The sequence below is a fragment of the Atractosteus spatula genome, chromosome 3 (genome assembly GCF_055471065.1).
Source record: "Atractosteus spatula isolate fAtrSpa1 chromosome 3, fAtrSpa1.hap1, whole genome shotgun sequence".
NCBI classification, from domain to species: Eukaryota; Metazoa; Chordata; class Actinopteri; order Semionotiformes; family Lepisosteidae; genus Atractosteus; species Atractosteus spatula.
Genome location: NC_142708.1, coordinates 36,437,116 through 36,453,884, shown reverse-complemented (window position 1 = coordinate 36,453,884; position 16,769 = coordinate 36,437,116). Strand labels below are relative to the sequence as shown.

General features: G+C 40.5%; 1 protein-coding gene across 2 annotated transcripts in view; it reads right to left on the bottom strand.

The window, feature by feature from the left end:
- The window catches only part of cds1 (CDP-diacylglycerol synthase 1), a 48,216-nt gene that overhangs the window by 17,714 nt on the left and 13,733 nt on the right, over nt 1-16,769 (bottom strand). The gene's annotated exons all lie outside the window — the stretch shown is intronic.

Below are 16,769 nucleotides of genomic sequence, written 5' to 3'. Positions count from 1 at the left end.
TACTATACATCAAGTCACTGATTCTTATCTCCAAGTATGATTGTACTATGTGATTCGCTTACAAATATAATGCTCTGATACCTTATCATTTTGTCTTATGTTTTTAAGAGGATGGCATGGTGGCACAGTGGCCAGCATTGCTGCCTCACAGTGCTGGGGCCCTGGGTTCAATTTCAGACCTGGGGCGCTATCTGCACGGAGTTTGTACTGTATGTTCTTGCTGTATTCGTGAGGGTTTCCTTAGGGTGCTCCAGTTTCCTCCCACAGTCCAAAGACATGCTGGTAAGTTTATGGGCTTCTGGGAACATTAGCCCTGGTGTGAGTGTGTGCATGTCTGTGTTTGTGTCTGTGTACCATGTGATGGACTGGCGTCCCATCCAAAGTGTACCCTGCCTTGCACCTACTGCTTGCCATGATAGGCGCTGGCTCCCCTGCTATCCTGAATTGAATGAAGCAGTTAGAAAATTGATAGATGGAAGGAATAGTGTCATTTTTAATGAACATTAAAAGTTTTCTATCTGAACAGAGTATCTCAATTACTATAAGCAACCTACTGTAGTTATCAATCTTACAATGTCAAAGTTGTCAGTTTTACAATGTGCAGATCCCATATTCCAGACTTCCAGATCACTGAACTGTTAATTACAAGATGCAAAGTAGTTCTCATGCTGCTTCTGGCCTCCCAAAGGAATCCTTTCCTATGACCCCTGCTTTGCAAGGAAAAGAAGTTTAGCTCAATCTGGTTCCAGCTGAGAGGGAATGCTGGCGTGCTTGGCTGCCGTTCCTCTCACTAGTTTTACATTTTTTCTTTTTTAAAAAAATGTTTAGTTAATTTTTTATTCTTTTTTCTTTATCTGCCACCCTGGTTTCTAATTATTTATTTTTATTTGCTTAACGTTGGAATTAACAAATGTGACTTCCACTTGCATTGTGACTGCTGTTTCTACCTGATGAAACTGTTCAACTCAGGACTTTTAACCACCTACTACTGCATTGATTCAGGATTTCCTTCCCGTCTTGTTGCATTGCAATGCTTCTAAGGTACACCTCACCGCAACTGCTGCAACTAAAACAGAATTATTTCCTGGTAAAAGACACATTTGATTATTGCCATAATATTGGGATCTTACGACCGATGCGTTACATCCATCATGGAACAGGACGCCGTTTCTTTCCTTCGTCTACCTGCAGAGTCTCTATCCCTGCCTCTTGACGCAAGACTGCAAGTCCATCCTGCACCAGCACCACAACCTCAAAAAATCTACTCTCACTACCGCACTTGGAACCCACTCTGCTTCCCCCTAAGATCCTCGAGACTAGCCAGATCAGCTCTACTAAACACCCGCTCCGTGAACAATAAGACTTTATTATAGATTCAAAACTGGACTTTCTGTGCTTAACCGAAACCTGCCACAGACAAAACAATGGTCTCCTGTTTAACCAACTAGTCCCTCCTGGGTACGGGTTGTTTGACCTCCTGCATCTCTCAGGTAGAGGTGGGGGCATCATTGCTATTTACAATCTTCTTTTCAATTTAAGTCCCATTACTGTACCTCTTCCCTCTTCTTTTGAGTGTCTTGTTTAACATGTCTCTGTTCCCCAATCTACTATTATTGCCACAGTTTATAGACCACCGAAACCTAACGAAGCCTTTTTTAGGTGAGTTTGTTGAATTTACTTTCATTTTTATGCCTCAGATTTAAGTGGATCCTTATTCTTGGGGAAGTTAATATACACATTGACTCAAGGTCTTCCTGTTTGGCTAAGGATTTTCTAGCACTGCTGGGATGCTTTGATCTAGCTTGTTCATAGCCCTACACATAACAAAGGACACTCCCTAGAGTTAATCATTGCAAATTGACTCTTTTGTTTCCCACTGCTCTTCCCTTGATCTAGGCCTCTCTGATCACTTAGCTATTCTTATCAAACTGGAATTACCTGTTTCACTTCCCCCTCACGCTCTGTAAATTTCCGCAACTGGCGATCAATTCATCAGCCTAGGTTTGCAAATTCTGTTCTATCCCCCTTATCTTGTTTCTCTACCTCTGATCCTCTAGAGCAGTGGTTCTCAAACCGTGTCCGTAGGGGTTCCATGAGCAAGAACACTGATTTTTTCATTCAGAAGCGAAATGAACTTTTAAAAACAAAAACGTTTATGGTTCAGGCATCACAGACTGTGAAAGAAAAAGCCACTAAAGGACGTGCAGAAGAAGCTCACACAATAGCAGAAAAGCTTGTAAAGCCATGTGCTATTGATCTGGTCAAATGGATGTGGGACGAAAAGTACGCTAAGCAGATATCACTAGTGCCCTTTTCGAATAATACAGTTGCTCGCCGTATAAAGGACTTGGCATTAGACGTGAGGACTGAACTAATATCCCAACTAAAGCAACCTAACTTTGCTCTACAAATGGATGAGTACACAGATGTTACAGGACTAGCAGTGTTGCTTGTGTTTGTGAGGTATCAGCACCAGCAATCTCTGGAAGAGTACCTTCTTTTGAGTGAAACATTACCGACTAATACAACTGGAGTTGAAATATTAAATACGTTGAATACTTTTTTAGAAAAATGAAATACTGTGGTAAAACTGTATTGACGTTTGTAAGGATGGTGCGAAGGCAATGGTGGGAACAACATCTGGAGCCATAGCTAGAATCAAAACCATTGCAAAAAACTGCAGCAGTAGCCATTGCATTTTTCCTAGGCATGCACTTGCTATGAAGAAAATGCCACTTGCTCTTAAAAATGTCCTCGAAGAAGCTGTAAAAATGATAAACTTAATAAAATCCCAACCACTGAATATGAAGCTGTTCAAAATCCTCTGCGATGACATGGGAAGCATACACACATCCTTGCTACTGCACACAGAGGTTTGATGGCTGTCACAAGGAAGGGTACTAGTACGACTGTTTGAACTGCGGGCTGAAGTGTGTGCTTTCTTAATGGACCACAACTTTGATTTGAAGGAGCGAATGAATGACAGTGGTTGGTTGATCAGATTGGCTTACCTAGTGGACATAGTTACAAAAAATAATTAAATTAATCTGGCATTGCAGATGAATACGACTGTATTCAAAGCCAGTGACAAAATTCGTGCCTTCAAGAAGCTTGGGTCAGCAGCGTACAACGGCACAAGCTCGATTATTTCGCAGCACTGAAAAGCTTTTGTGAAGAGCTTGATGAGGACACCCAAGTGCTTGATGAACCTGAAGAAATCATCCAACATTTAAATGACCTACGTGAATCTTTCATGCACTACTTCCCAAATGAGCAGGATGAAATACTGCAGAATTACTCCTGTGCTAAAAATCCATTCATAGTTTCAGGGAACCTTGAGACTTCACATCACAAGAATATGAGAAGTTTATTGACCTGATTTCAGACCCTTCCTTACAAACAGCTTTTAATGAAATGCAGTTGGCAGAGTGCCAACTGCATTTCATTTTGGTGCGGTGCCAAAAATGAATATCTTGTATTATCAGAGAAAGCTCTTTCTGTTCTTCTCCCATTTGTGACCACCTATCTGTGTGAAACCGGATTTTCATCGTATGTTTCCACAAAAACAAAGTATCGCAACACATTGGATGCCAAACATGAGACTGCAACTCACATCCATAACTCCAAATCTTAAAAAAAATGTAGAAGTAAGAGGCAAACTCACTCATCACACTGAGCTTGTTCTGTTTCTGCTGGTTTGAAGTCAATGCTGATAATTAAAAATTATCAGTACTCTTTCTAAAAACCTCATTTATGGTTTCACTGTGTTTTTTCTGACTCATTTTGCTACCAACTCTTTTCCTATTTGCGCCTGATTAGACCACGGAAAGTGTTGTTTGGTTCTATAAATTTATTTATTTTTTCCCTTTGCTAACAATATAAAAAAAAGTTTTCAAACCAGTAGAAAACCCTAACTTGGTCGAACCAGCAGTTAGAACGTTGATTCTTTTATTCTCAAAGAGTATTTCAGTGATTAAGGAATCCTACTCTGTTGGGATCCCGAGCAAGACCCTTAACCCCAGCTGCTCCAGGGGGCGCTGTATAATGGCTGACCCTGCACTCTGACCCCAAGCTTCTCTCCCCGTCTGTGTGTCTCATGGAGAGCAAGCTGGGGTATGCGAAAAGACAATTCCTAATGCAAGAAATTGTATATGGCTAATAAAGTGATCTTATCTTATCATTCCCACACCTCCTCCCTGCTTGTCGTACTTTTCTGGTTCCCTTCTCTCTTCTTGACTCAGTAAACTAGTTTCACACATGAAATCCACCACCTCCAGGTGGAGCGGTGGCACTGTGGCTAGGGATCTTTGCCTGTGGCTGGAAGGTTGCTGGTTCAAATCCCACGGCCAGCAGAGGAATCCTACTCCATTAGGCCCCTGAGCAAGGTCCTTAACCCCAGCTGCTCCAGGGGTGCTGTATAAATAGCTGACCCTGCGCTCTGACCCCAAGCTTCTCCCTGCCTGTGTGTCTCATGGAGAGCAAGCTGGGGTATGTGAAAAGACAAATTCCTAATGCAAGAAAATTGATCCCATTCCCACCATTTATTTCAGTCCTGTTTCATTTCTCTCTAGCCCATTGTCCTCAATATAATAAATGAATCCTTGAGCACTGGTGTTATAACAATGGTCCTCAAAACTGCTGCCATTACCCCCATGCCGAAAAGGCCTAGCATGTCTCTGGACAGTCTAAACAATCTTCGCCCCATCTCACACACCCTTTTTTGGAAAAATTCTAGAACATGCTGTCACATTACCACCTCATTGTAAATAACCTTTTCGAACCCCTCCAATCTAGCTTCCGTCAACTTCACAGCACAGAAACTGCCCTGGTCAAAGTTACTAATGATCTTATAGCTTCTGATTCTGATTCTCTCTCTATCCTCATTTTACTTGATCTCAGTGCTGCGTTCAACACTGTAAACCATGACATCTTACTTTCTCATCCTGAGACTGTGTTTGGAGTTTCTGACACTGCTCTCAAATGGTTCAAGTCTTATCTCAATGATTGCTGTCACTTTGTCTCTCTTGGCGGATTTAGGTCTGAAATTGGTCTCGTTAAGTCTGGTGTTCATCAGGGCTTGATACTGGGTCCCCTACTTTTCAGCATTTACATGTTTCCACTTGGTCAGCTTTTAGATCACATGGCCTCAACTATCATTTCTATGCTGCTGATACTCAAATATACATCCATACCAAACTACTACTCCTATCCTGGAGTCCTTGCACTGGCTTCCTGTCAAGTTTCCAGTCAAATTCAAAAACCTCATGCTCACCTATAAGGCTCTGCCTGGTTTGGCACCTTTAGTACCTGTCTGCTCTATTATCGCGCTGCTCCCCATCTCGCAACCTTCATTCCTCTAATTCTGGCGTCCTAATTCCTAAGCTCGTCTACACTCTATGGGTGACAGGGCTTTCTCCTGTTATGCCCCTAAGCTCTGGAACTCTCTCCCCAAGGATATCAGAGACTCACCTTCTCTAAACTCCTTCAAATGTAGACTCAAAATCTTCTTTAAAGAGACTCTACTTAACTGGTTCCATTATTTACCCCTCTGCTCCTACTGTATTTAGTACCACCATCTACTGTCTCCTCTGCGTATTCTCATTGTGTTTACAGTATCTTGTGTATTGCTTATTGTTTATTTTTAATTGTTGTTGTTACTGTTGTAATTCTGTAAAGCACTCTGAGAAGCCACCTTTAAAGGCGCTATATAAAATAAAGTTTATTATTATCACTTATTATAAGTGCAAGTCTCAAAAATAGAGCCCTGTTCCTTTCATTCTTGCCTTACCCCAATCACAAGCATTACATTTAAAGAGAAATTATTTTGTATGACTAAAAAATGTGGTAGCAGTAGATGCAAATTTTGTCTGTACAGCTTGTTTTTTTATTCAGTTAAAATTGTATATTTACAAATGTTAATGCCATGGATGGTAAATGATAGTTTTGGCCTGGTAATATCAATATTCATTTAGAGGCTTTGTACTGTTTAATGATGACTTACAACGTCATGCACTACTGTTAACAACTGACAATACAGTGCACTAACTGTTACTATGCATTTCTCACTTAAATGCTATTTTAATATATTGTATCAGAAATATCAGACTTTTAACAACTGAAAATAGTGGTATGTTATAAATATTTGCTGAAGGTTGCATACATGTTCTAGAAAGTTTCTGTACAAACATACAGCATAAATACTGTAGATAAACGAATAAGTAATTAAGGGGCATGAGACAAACCTTTTTGTTTCAATTTAATTCTGCTGCATATCTTTTAAAGTATGAGTCAGGTGGGATTTGGGACAAAATTCAAGTGAAGCAGTGTACTCTCTTATTCTGGCATTCTGGCCGTCATAGTCATGGTAGTGTTTTGAACAATTAAGCACAGAAAATCTAGAAATTCAAAAAGGGAATTCTACTTGTTTACATCAAAGACATTTTTTCCTGCACAGTTCATTCCCTAAAACCATGAAAAAGTAAGGCAAATCTTAACTAAAAGAATGGCATTTAACTTATGAAGGAGTCAAACTGTTTCCAGCTCTTTTCAGCAGTGTTACTCCAGTAACTGAGACATGGTTCTTTAGAAAGGAATGTGGTATAAATTTGGTTCAGACTCATAAACATTACTTATAAGAAAAATCTGTCACTTCTTTTCAAGGAATAAGACATGCTGCTGCAATTTTAAAAGGAAATAATGTTAAATAATTCATTTACTTAACAAATGGAAAAACTACCCCCAATTCAGTTTGAATTTGGACCCACAGTTTAATCACACACGGTATTACAGAAAAGAGAAAGAAAAACAAAAATAGTACAATCCTGTATGTTATGGATTAGCCTCCCTTGGAAAATGTAGTTAAGACCCTATGCGAGGCAGCTAATCCGGAAAGAACCAGAAACGGACTTCAGGGAAGACACACGAGGTTTATTAGTGCTCACTGTGATTACAGGGAAGTCCGAGCAAAAGTGAAGGGTAGGTATCCAAAAGCAACCAAAACCATGCGGGTCTAAAGGGAATCAGAAAACAGTCAGTAGGTCCATCGCTGGGAATTCTATCCGGACACGAACATAGACGCAAACACACGAAGAACAAGAATCCAAGGAATATGGGGCTCTGCTCCATGCCCCGGGCTTAGAAGGTCAAGTTAGCTACAACAGGCCTAAATAAATCCCCTGAAGCCTGGTAGTAGGCGGGCCATCAGGCAACCGTGTTCCAAAGCTGAGCCCCAAAGGCAGGAGGAAGTAAACCTAAATAGGGAGAAGAAAACTAGACGCACCAAGAAATAACACAGGTAATAATTAAAGGAACTGTCAAGAGAGGGTTAGAATGCACTCTAGAGGAGGGGATGCTGACCGTGACAATTTGTTGCCTACGTATTGGACAAATTAATAGTTTTAACACTTGCTAAAGGAACAATAAGGCAGTGTTCATGGTTAAAAATCACATGTAGTAGTTCTAGAATGGGCAGTTACCATTCAGGAGCAAGATCATTTATATCAGCTACTTTTTATCAAGGCTTGTCCTATTTGCTCTCAGTGCTGCCATTGTTACTGGTGGATAATACTATCTTACTAAATAGTTTAGAATTGGGTGTTAGTATTACTGGAACTGCTTTGTCGTGCTTGAAACCTTACCTCACAGAATGCATTATGTTCAAATTAGACATTGCTAGTTCTTGACGTAACTGTTCACTCTGCTCATGATGTCATTTTTTATTGTATCCATGTAACTTATGTGTTTCCATTGGGTAAGAATGTTCCTAGGCTTGAAAACTTTTCATTAAATGACACTGAAAATTGTTTGCAGGACTTATCACACTGCTTAGATGTCACACTGCTTAACAAGGTTAAAGAACGTTGCTGAAAAGCTGATCAACATATTTGTCTTCTCCCGAATTGACTACTGTAACACTGCACTCAGTGGGGTTTCTAAATCCACATTGACCAAACTCCAGTATGTCCAAAATAAGGCTCTGCATGGCTTGCCACCTCAGTACCTGTCTAAACTACTACCGGGTGTACGTTTCTTACACCCGAAGAAGGCTCCACAGCCGAAACGTTGTGTTTTCTTTCTTCTCTTTTCAGCATGGAATAAACCTATTGTTCCTTTGCAGCCTACGCATGCTGACGCAACTACCCACCTGAACTAATAAACTACTACTACTCCCCATCTCGTAACCTTTCCTCTTCTAATTCTGGTCTCCTATCTGTCCCCCAATGCCCATGTACACTACATGGGTGACAGGGCCTTCTCCTGCTTTGTCCCAAAACTCTCAAACTCTATCCTTAAGGATATCAGAGAGTCACCATCCCTGAACTCTAAAATCTAGATGCAAAACCTTTGCTGCTACTGTGTTCAATACCCCCATCTATTGTTTCCTCTCATTGTGTATGTTCTTTGTATATATCTTGTGTATTTTACTGTTGTTGTCATTCTGTAAAGCACTCTGAGAAGCCAAATTTAAAGGCACTATATAAAATAAAGTTTTTTAATATTATTATTTTCCTCTTCTGTTAGCTCTTTTAAGACATTACCTTTCTTTTGCAGGGTTGATTATTGTAATGTGGAGCTTGCTGGTGTATACTAATGTGTTCTGAACAAGTTGCAAAATGTTCAAAATGCATGAGCACATCCTTCCTGCTTTACCTTCTTTGAACCAGTTCCGTGTGGTTTTCAGAACAAAATTCAAAATACAGCCTCTTTTAAGAGTGCTTTTGCTGTGAATGTTATGGCTTCATTAGTCAACAGTTAAATCCCTAAACATCTACATATCATTTGCCCTCTTTGAATTTTGGTCATCTTTCAGTTCCCAATATGTGACTTCAGATCTTAGGAAGTTATTCTGCCTGTTCGGTTGCTCCAAGGCTGTGATAGGATCTCCCAGCTCATATTAGATCTTTCAAGTACTATGCTGTATTAAAACATGCAGTACTGTACTTTTATGGCTTAGCTTATTATTCTGTTTTGTTAGTGCAATAAATTGTGCATTTATTTTAAAAGTTTTTTAAACTTAACTTGTCTATTTATTTAAACCATTTTTGAATCTTTATAGTAAAACACCTTGATGTGTCATGAAAGGTGTCAAATAAAAAGGTGGTGATTATATTTTCTATAATGATAATACAGACATCTTTGCTTTAACGCGATAGATGCGTTCCTGTAAAACCGCTCGTTATGCAAAATCGCGCAATAAAAATAACAGGGCTTATGGGAAAATAGGGTTGGGGCAGACCACTCAACACCTAACCAAATGCCTTTTAGGGCATGCCCCCGGAATCGGCATTCCACCTCACATTCCAGCACAGTTCCCAATTAGCCCTTTTCCCCAGCCTATTTAATGCTGCCTCACACTCTTCCTTGTGCTCAGTGTTAGGGTTTCCCTGACTAGAGCTACTCCCAGTCTCATTGAAATTTACTACTTAGTTTTTGGCTTCCTGACCCTGGTTTGTTCTCCATCTACCTTTCCTGGTTCTGGTTTTGACTCTCGGCTTCCTCACGATTTACGGCTCCGCTTCCGGTTGTAGCGGCAATGCTTGTTAATAAGACAGAATTAAGTGTTGCTGTGCTTTCCCAAATGAGGCCCCATCTCTCTCTTCATGTCTGTGGTGCAGCCACAGAGAAGCTATTAATGCAGGCTGATTTAAGGTTTTCTTTTGATAAGGGACAACTCCCAAATGGGGATGCACTTAGCTAATCCTGGCTATCATGATCAATGGTCATCCATTGGCGCCTAGAAGTCTGCAAGATTCCAAGGGAGAGCCTCATCCAAGTGGTTTACAACCCCAAGGTCAGAGGGCATGGTTACTCATCATCAGCCAATCAGGAACTGGTAGGGCCGAGTAACCCACGTGGGTCTCTGATTCCCATGAAACTTTCAGCCAATGAACGAGCTGAAGTTCCTCCAGGTAAAAACAGGCAACACAGAGAGCCTGTAGGAGAACTATTCGAAGGAGAATTCCAGGGGAAGAACAATTCCAGGGCAGGACGGCCCAGGAGCAGAAAGGCTCCCAAGGGCAGGACATTCTCGCAGCGCGTCTCCTGACCATCCTGAGACTCAGCCCGGACCACCATGGAACGGCCAGTGTGTCCGAGTGCCAGAACTTTCCTTTGTTCTAAGAGTCGAGAGCGGAGGTTGCCAGAGAGTAACCAAAGGATCTACCCGAGGTTAACATCAGCAGCAAGCCTCGTGAACAGGTCGGAACTGTGGACAGCTGAATCAGTATTCAGAACTAGCGCTTCATCAGGAACGAACCGGTCCTCTTCCTGACCTGCTGGGACTCACAGTCAATTTTCTCCTGTGCACAACTTTGCTAGTTAAAGCCAACACTAACTAGCCGGTCTTCAGAGAGCAGCGCAGAGCATCGCAGGATCTCCACCACGTCTCAAGCCGCACAGCACAGCTTGGCACCGAGCCAGGGAGCGCGGATTGGACAGCAACAAGCCTGCAGCTGTTTCTTTGTGCCCGCAGGAGATCTGAGTCCCCAGAGAATGGATGAGTATTCAACGTCACTGCATTACTGCTCGAGAATTCAATTGTTATCCCAACCAGTTGATATGAATTTAATTCCTAAGAGTTATATACTTGTTTGTGTATCTAATGTAGAAGTTGCAACCAAGTTCAATTACGAAACGGTCTAAATGAATGATATACTGAACGTATGTCCTCTTGATATGTGTAACTCTTTGTAACTGAATGAATATATATCTTTTGTATTCTGATAACCCTCACGATAAGATCTGTTAGGTTTACATGCACATTGAGTTATATCGCATGGTTGGATTCTAAGGCCATTAAAAGAATCATTTTTTGACTTACTGCTACAATTAATAATTGTCCCAGTAAATGCCCAAACCCCTACAGAACTGGTGCCTCGTGAGAGCACACTACACGGTTATTTGTACTTTTGTACTGGCTAGTTTACCTTCGGCTTTCGGACCTCGGATTGTTCTTTCGACTTTGCCTTTTGGAGTTTACCCTGGTTTTCTGCATAGGGTCCTCACTACTATTCCTAACAACGCCTAACCAAAGATTTACCAAGTTTATTAGTTATCCTAATAAACACGTTTACACAGTTTAATCACATATTAAATTTATAGTGTAGCAGTTAAGGAACAACTTAGGCATCAACGAGACATTTAGATAGCACCCACACTTTTCATTACAGGCCTCCATCAGCCTGTTACCAGGTAACAGAAATCATAAACCCTTCGAACAAAACTTAAACACACAAAAGCAGCAAAGGGAACACGTACACAACTTCAGGGTGGATACGGGTCTTGAGAAGAAAACAGGGTTAAAGTTCAAGTTTATTGTCATTATACTCATACACAGGTATATGGTATAACGAAATGCTATTTAGCTAGCTTTCAGACGGTAAGCAGTACAAAAAAACAACAATACAATTGTATAAGAAAAGGGAGGCAATGTGCAAAACACTAACAGGTAACAGGTAATGTGCAAAACAACATCAAAACAACCAAATACAATTTCCTAAAAAAACACTATTTACATAGCTAAGGTTAGCTTGCAGTCAGCCTGTGGTACCACCAGCCTGCACTGCGGCGTAATAATTTTCCGGGTGTGCTTCTGCCAAGACACCAGGCAAGGGCACTCTCTCATCCTAGTGTTAATCCCGCATCAGCAGGGTCCGCTTGTTGGCACGCCCGTCTCCATTTGGTGGTTTGAACCAAATCTTTGAGCTGACATTGCCATTAAATGCGACCAAGAATACTCTAACTGGCGCGTCGCTCCGCCTGCCATTGGGGGGGGAGAACAAAGTAATGTAGGCAATTCATAGAGGGGGATTATTAGGAGGCATGGGAAATTTGGGCAGGACGCCAGGTTTACACCCCTAGTCTTTTCGAGAAACACCCTGGGATTTTTAATGACCACAGGGAGTCAGGACCTTGGTTTTACATCTCATCCGAAAGACGGCACTTGTTTACAGTATAGTGTCCCTGTCACTATACTGGGGCATTAGGACCCACATGGACTGCAGAGTGAGCGCTCCCTGCTGGCCTCACTAACACCTCTTCCAGCAGCAACCTCAGTTTTTCCCAGGAGGTCTCCCATCCAGGTAAGGACCAAGCTCACACCTGCTTAGCTTCAGTGGGCTGCCAATTGTAAGTTGCAGGGTGACATGGCTGCTGGCAGGTGAGGCACTACAATAATAAATAAATACTACAGTAAATTTAGGACTTTACCTTGAAAAAAATTTAACCACCTGAAATTTTATCGCGTAATAGCAGAGATCAGTGTACAGTGTTTTATATATACGCTTTCTTAAAGTCAAATGCAACCTAATTTCAAGAGTTAGTAATGGGGAAGAATTTCCTTGTACACATCTACACTGAGTGGCCACTTATCAGGTACATCTACCTAATAGCAAATTGCTTCCCCATTTGCACTCATAACAGCCTGAATATTACGGGACATGGACTCAAAAAGGTGTTGAAAGTGCAGCACACAGAAGCTTGCCCATGCCTTCTCCAATGTGTCCCTTAGTTTCTGCAAATTAGATGGTGGTTGATCTCTACTCCAAATAGCTTGTTTCATCCCACACATGCTTGACTGGATTGAGATCTGGTGACTAGGGAGACCACTGCATTAAGCCGAATTAACTGTCATGTTCCTGGATCCATTCTAGGACTTTCCTATTCTTGTTGCATGAAGCATTATCCTTTTGAAAAAGCCCATTTGCAGACATGAAGGGATGCACCTGATCAACAACCATGTTAAGATTTCCTGTGGCATTCAAACAATGCTCTACTTATATCAAGAGACCCAATGTATGACACAAAAACACACCCCACAACATCACATTGCCACTATCAGCCTGCATTGTTGACGCCAGGCAGGATGGATCCATGGACTTGAACATGAACTATGATTCACCAGACCAGGTGATGTGTTTCCAGTTCTCCAGTGTTTGTGTTCCTAAGTCCACTGCAACTGCACCTTCTTGTTTTCACTGACAACAGTGGAACTCAGTTGGGCCAGTGTATATTTCTATGTCAACAATATTTTCAGTCAAACTACAATCACAAGTCTTTGGCACTGCACAACTGGATTTGCACATCCAGTCCTTAAGAAGGATTAGGATTAATCTTGAAAGACAGCTTGTCATTACAGGTACTTGGATGGCTGGAGAACTTCACAGACAGGTTATTCTGAGTTAAAAAAATATTTTATTATAAATCTCTCACCAAGATAAATCTATGCAAAATTAAGAGCCTGCTGTATGATGCTAATGAAAAGCACTTTGGAATCCGTTGGGATGGGAAAATGCTATTAAGTGGGAGGGATTATTAGGTAGCATGAAGTTAGCTCTCAATAGTTTCATTTGCCATGATGTTCTGATCGTATTTACAGATTGATTTCATTATTTGAAATTAAGTCCACCAAAGGAAAGACCATTTTCTGTAGTATCATAACAAATGCACGGAAGACCAATTTCAGGAATCATAAACATCATCTTTGAATTAGAAACTCTTGTTTGAAATGTTATACTGTCCTCCCTGACAACATGACATTTGTATTTATATCACTGTATGGCTTCCTATTAATAAATAATATAAAACAAAGCAAATTTACTGCTATTCTTTGTATTTGATTTCAGTGCAGCTTGGTTGCACAGTACTTTAAGCTGGACATAACAGTTGTCCAGAACTGAACAGGAGATATCAACAGTCCTTGACTCACAAACATGGTTGGTAGGCTGCTGGGAAATCTGCGGCTGGTGTATTTAAACCAAAGGTGTCCCTGTCCCCTCTCACCAGACTTAATACTAGCTCAAACTAAGGTGTTGCAGTTGGCCATTGAGATTGAGCCTTCAACACTTTATCACTTGAACTGTAAGTCTGGAAGGCTCTTTAACAGGTATGGTGCATTGTGTTTAAATTTTTCATCAGCATAGTAACTGAGATACAGTTCACCACATGACATTCTGGGTGAAATCAAAGGCAGGTTTATCAAGTTATCTTTGACCATAAAAAAAACTGTTAGGTATTTTACATATAGTACTTTATTAGCTACTGTAGGTAACCACTAATGGATAGTAAAGCCATTTAAAAGTCAGATAAACTAAAAAATATTAGAATGAAGAAGCTATAAAAATATCAAGGAATTTTATAAACAAAATCCAAACTCAAAAGTTCTGTGTCTTTGCACTTACCATTTTGCAAAACAAGAATTAGTTTTGTTAGAGTCATTAAGGAGAGTACCTTGGTCAAATAAATACAAGAAATCTCAGAACTCCTTTGGATTTAGAATTTTACGTTTTAAAAATAAGGTTCTTGAAGGTTTTCATTACATCTACCATGATTGCATCTCTCTGCTGACAAAAATAGACAAAAAAAGACAGTATCTTAAAATACACAGGCAACAGAAACTTCAGGGTTTATTTCCTACATTCTGATAACAGCTAAACGTCAGAACCAGATTATCAAATCAAATAGTTAAAGCTTTCCACAGAGTAAAACAATGAACTGCTTATTTCTGCTTGGTGCCCTTTACTGCTGTTTCAAAGACACCTATGCTTTCCATTGCAAAAAGTTATACAATAGTGACCCGGACCTTTTCTACTTTAGACAGGTAGAAAACATACTTTTATGGTACTAACTCTTGTTCTTTGAGGAACACTGCTGCTTCCCTAAACATAAAGTTCCACATTACTAAAACAGACATCGGCTGTGTGTCACGCCCTCTGTAGCCAGAGGGCGCTCCTTCTCTGTCCTGTCCCTAGTTTCTGGTCTGCTGTCCTTCCGGTCTCTCTCTTTCCCTTGGGCTATATATTTCCGGGTCTTGCACTCTGCCAGGGCTCAGCATTGACGTTCGGATGTCCTGAGACCCGCCTAGCACCAGGTCGCCCCACGTCCGCTACCTGAGGGCATTGGTTTCTATACGGCACTCCTGAACTCTTTGCACTACGAGCCCGGGCCTTTTTCCCGTCTCGCCGCTACGCATATGGGTCTTTTTCCGCTCTCCTGCTGCCCTCGGGTAGTCCCTTTGGACGTCCGTGACACTGTGAAGGCATGCCACGATACCACTAGCAGCCTTAACCCACAAAATACAACCATGGCAAAATGCCAGACACAATAGGAAGGCTCATATTTACATTATGTAGAAGATTTATATCAAAGATACAGAGAAAATTCAATCAGAATACTTTCAAGGGTTCCTATTTTAATGAATCAGCAATCTGAAATATATACACCTTAAGAAAATTTACACTTAAAATTGTAACAGGTTTCAGTTATTTTCAGGAAAATATTTATTATAGTAGGTGTGTGTTAATAATAAGAGTGGTGTTATATTATTGAACAAAAATCACAGGTTAATTCATTATGCTGATAACAAAAGGTTTACAATATCACCAACATGCAGGTCAGGGTCAATGGATGCAACTGTACCCGTGTCTAGATCCACTGGGGCCCAGGTGAAATTGATGATCTTTAATTTCAATCTTTTTTCTACCTAAGCCCAACTAATGTAGCAACACAATGCACAGAAATTCCATATGCATCTGATCCAGTGATGAGCCAGAATGAATAACAGCTATGTCTGTCAATAAAAACAATATTATTGAATAGGAGCCGTAATTTTAAATGTTTGAGTATTTTGTTAAATACTCAACTCAAATACTCAATACTCATTTAGCCATGGCTGTAGTTTTCAAATAATTTTTAACAGCTGTTGTTAGTTTGGAACATAATATAGCACCAACTAATACAATTATACCTGATAGTTAATGTTACTAGATAAAATTAATTAACACTAGTAAGCTTAATATCTGCATGAAAATTAATCCTATGGCTCCCCTAACTCCAATTTATCATTATGACATCATTATCAGAAAAAAAGACAACACTAACCTGCTGTAAAGCAGAAAAGTAAATCAGCAAAATATACTGTATAAGGGGAAGTCAGGTTGTGCAAAACACGTAGAACTTAAAAGGTAGTATGAATTTTTGGTGAAAGAAGCAGAAAATGCTAAGAGGTTATTCAGCAAGAGGTTCAGAAGTGTCAAAGCAATGCTGGTATCAGCCGTAGATGAAAGTGCCAGGCAAAGTCATAGGGAGGGCGTGCCAACTTCTTTGCACAAAACAGCAGATGTCAAGCAGGAGAAACATTTCTAGACTCAAAACAAGGAATCATGGTACTGGACTGGACTGTAACATAAAGCCTTAAACTCGTCTACCGTTCAGACTATCTGCTGACATGTGACTTTTAAGGAAACAGCTTTTTCAATGCTTTACAGGCCATTATAAGTTTACGCCAAATCTGCAGATGCTTCCCAATCTTTTTAGCAAAGCCATAGGCTTCTTCAATTATCACAAAGGTTGTTCAGCACAAAGCCTACCAGTCACTTGTGGAAAATGACTGTAAGTGGGTACATCTAGAACTGTGGTTACAGAACAAAGCTAGAATAGACAACAGACACTCCTAACAACAGCTAAATAAGAAATAAGAATAGAAATAAGAAGAAATAAGAAACAAACTTATTATTTAAGCAAGGATAGCCAGAATGGATTTCTGAAGCTTTCAGCTGAGGCCATGATTAGCACAATTTGTGAGAAAAAGCACAATGGACAACACTACAGCATGTTGTTAAGATTGGAATCCATATTCTCTTCACACCTCACAAGGAGTAACTATCATTAATGCTGTGGTACAATCAACGGAAATCATTTTAAGTGCAGGACAATTTTCTGGAGTTCATTCATATAGAAATTACTACAGAAGAGACATTGGCAGACTCGAGCCC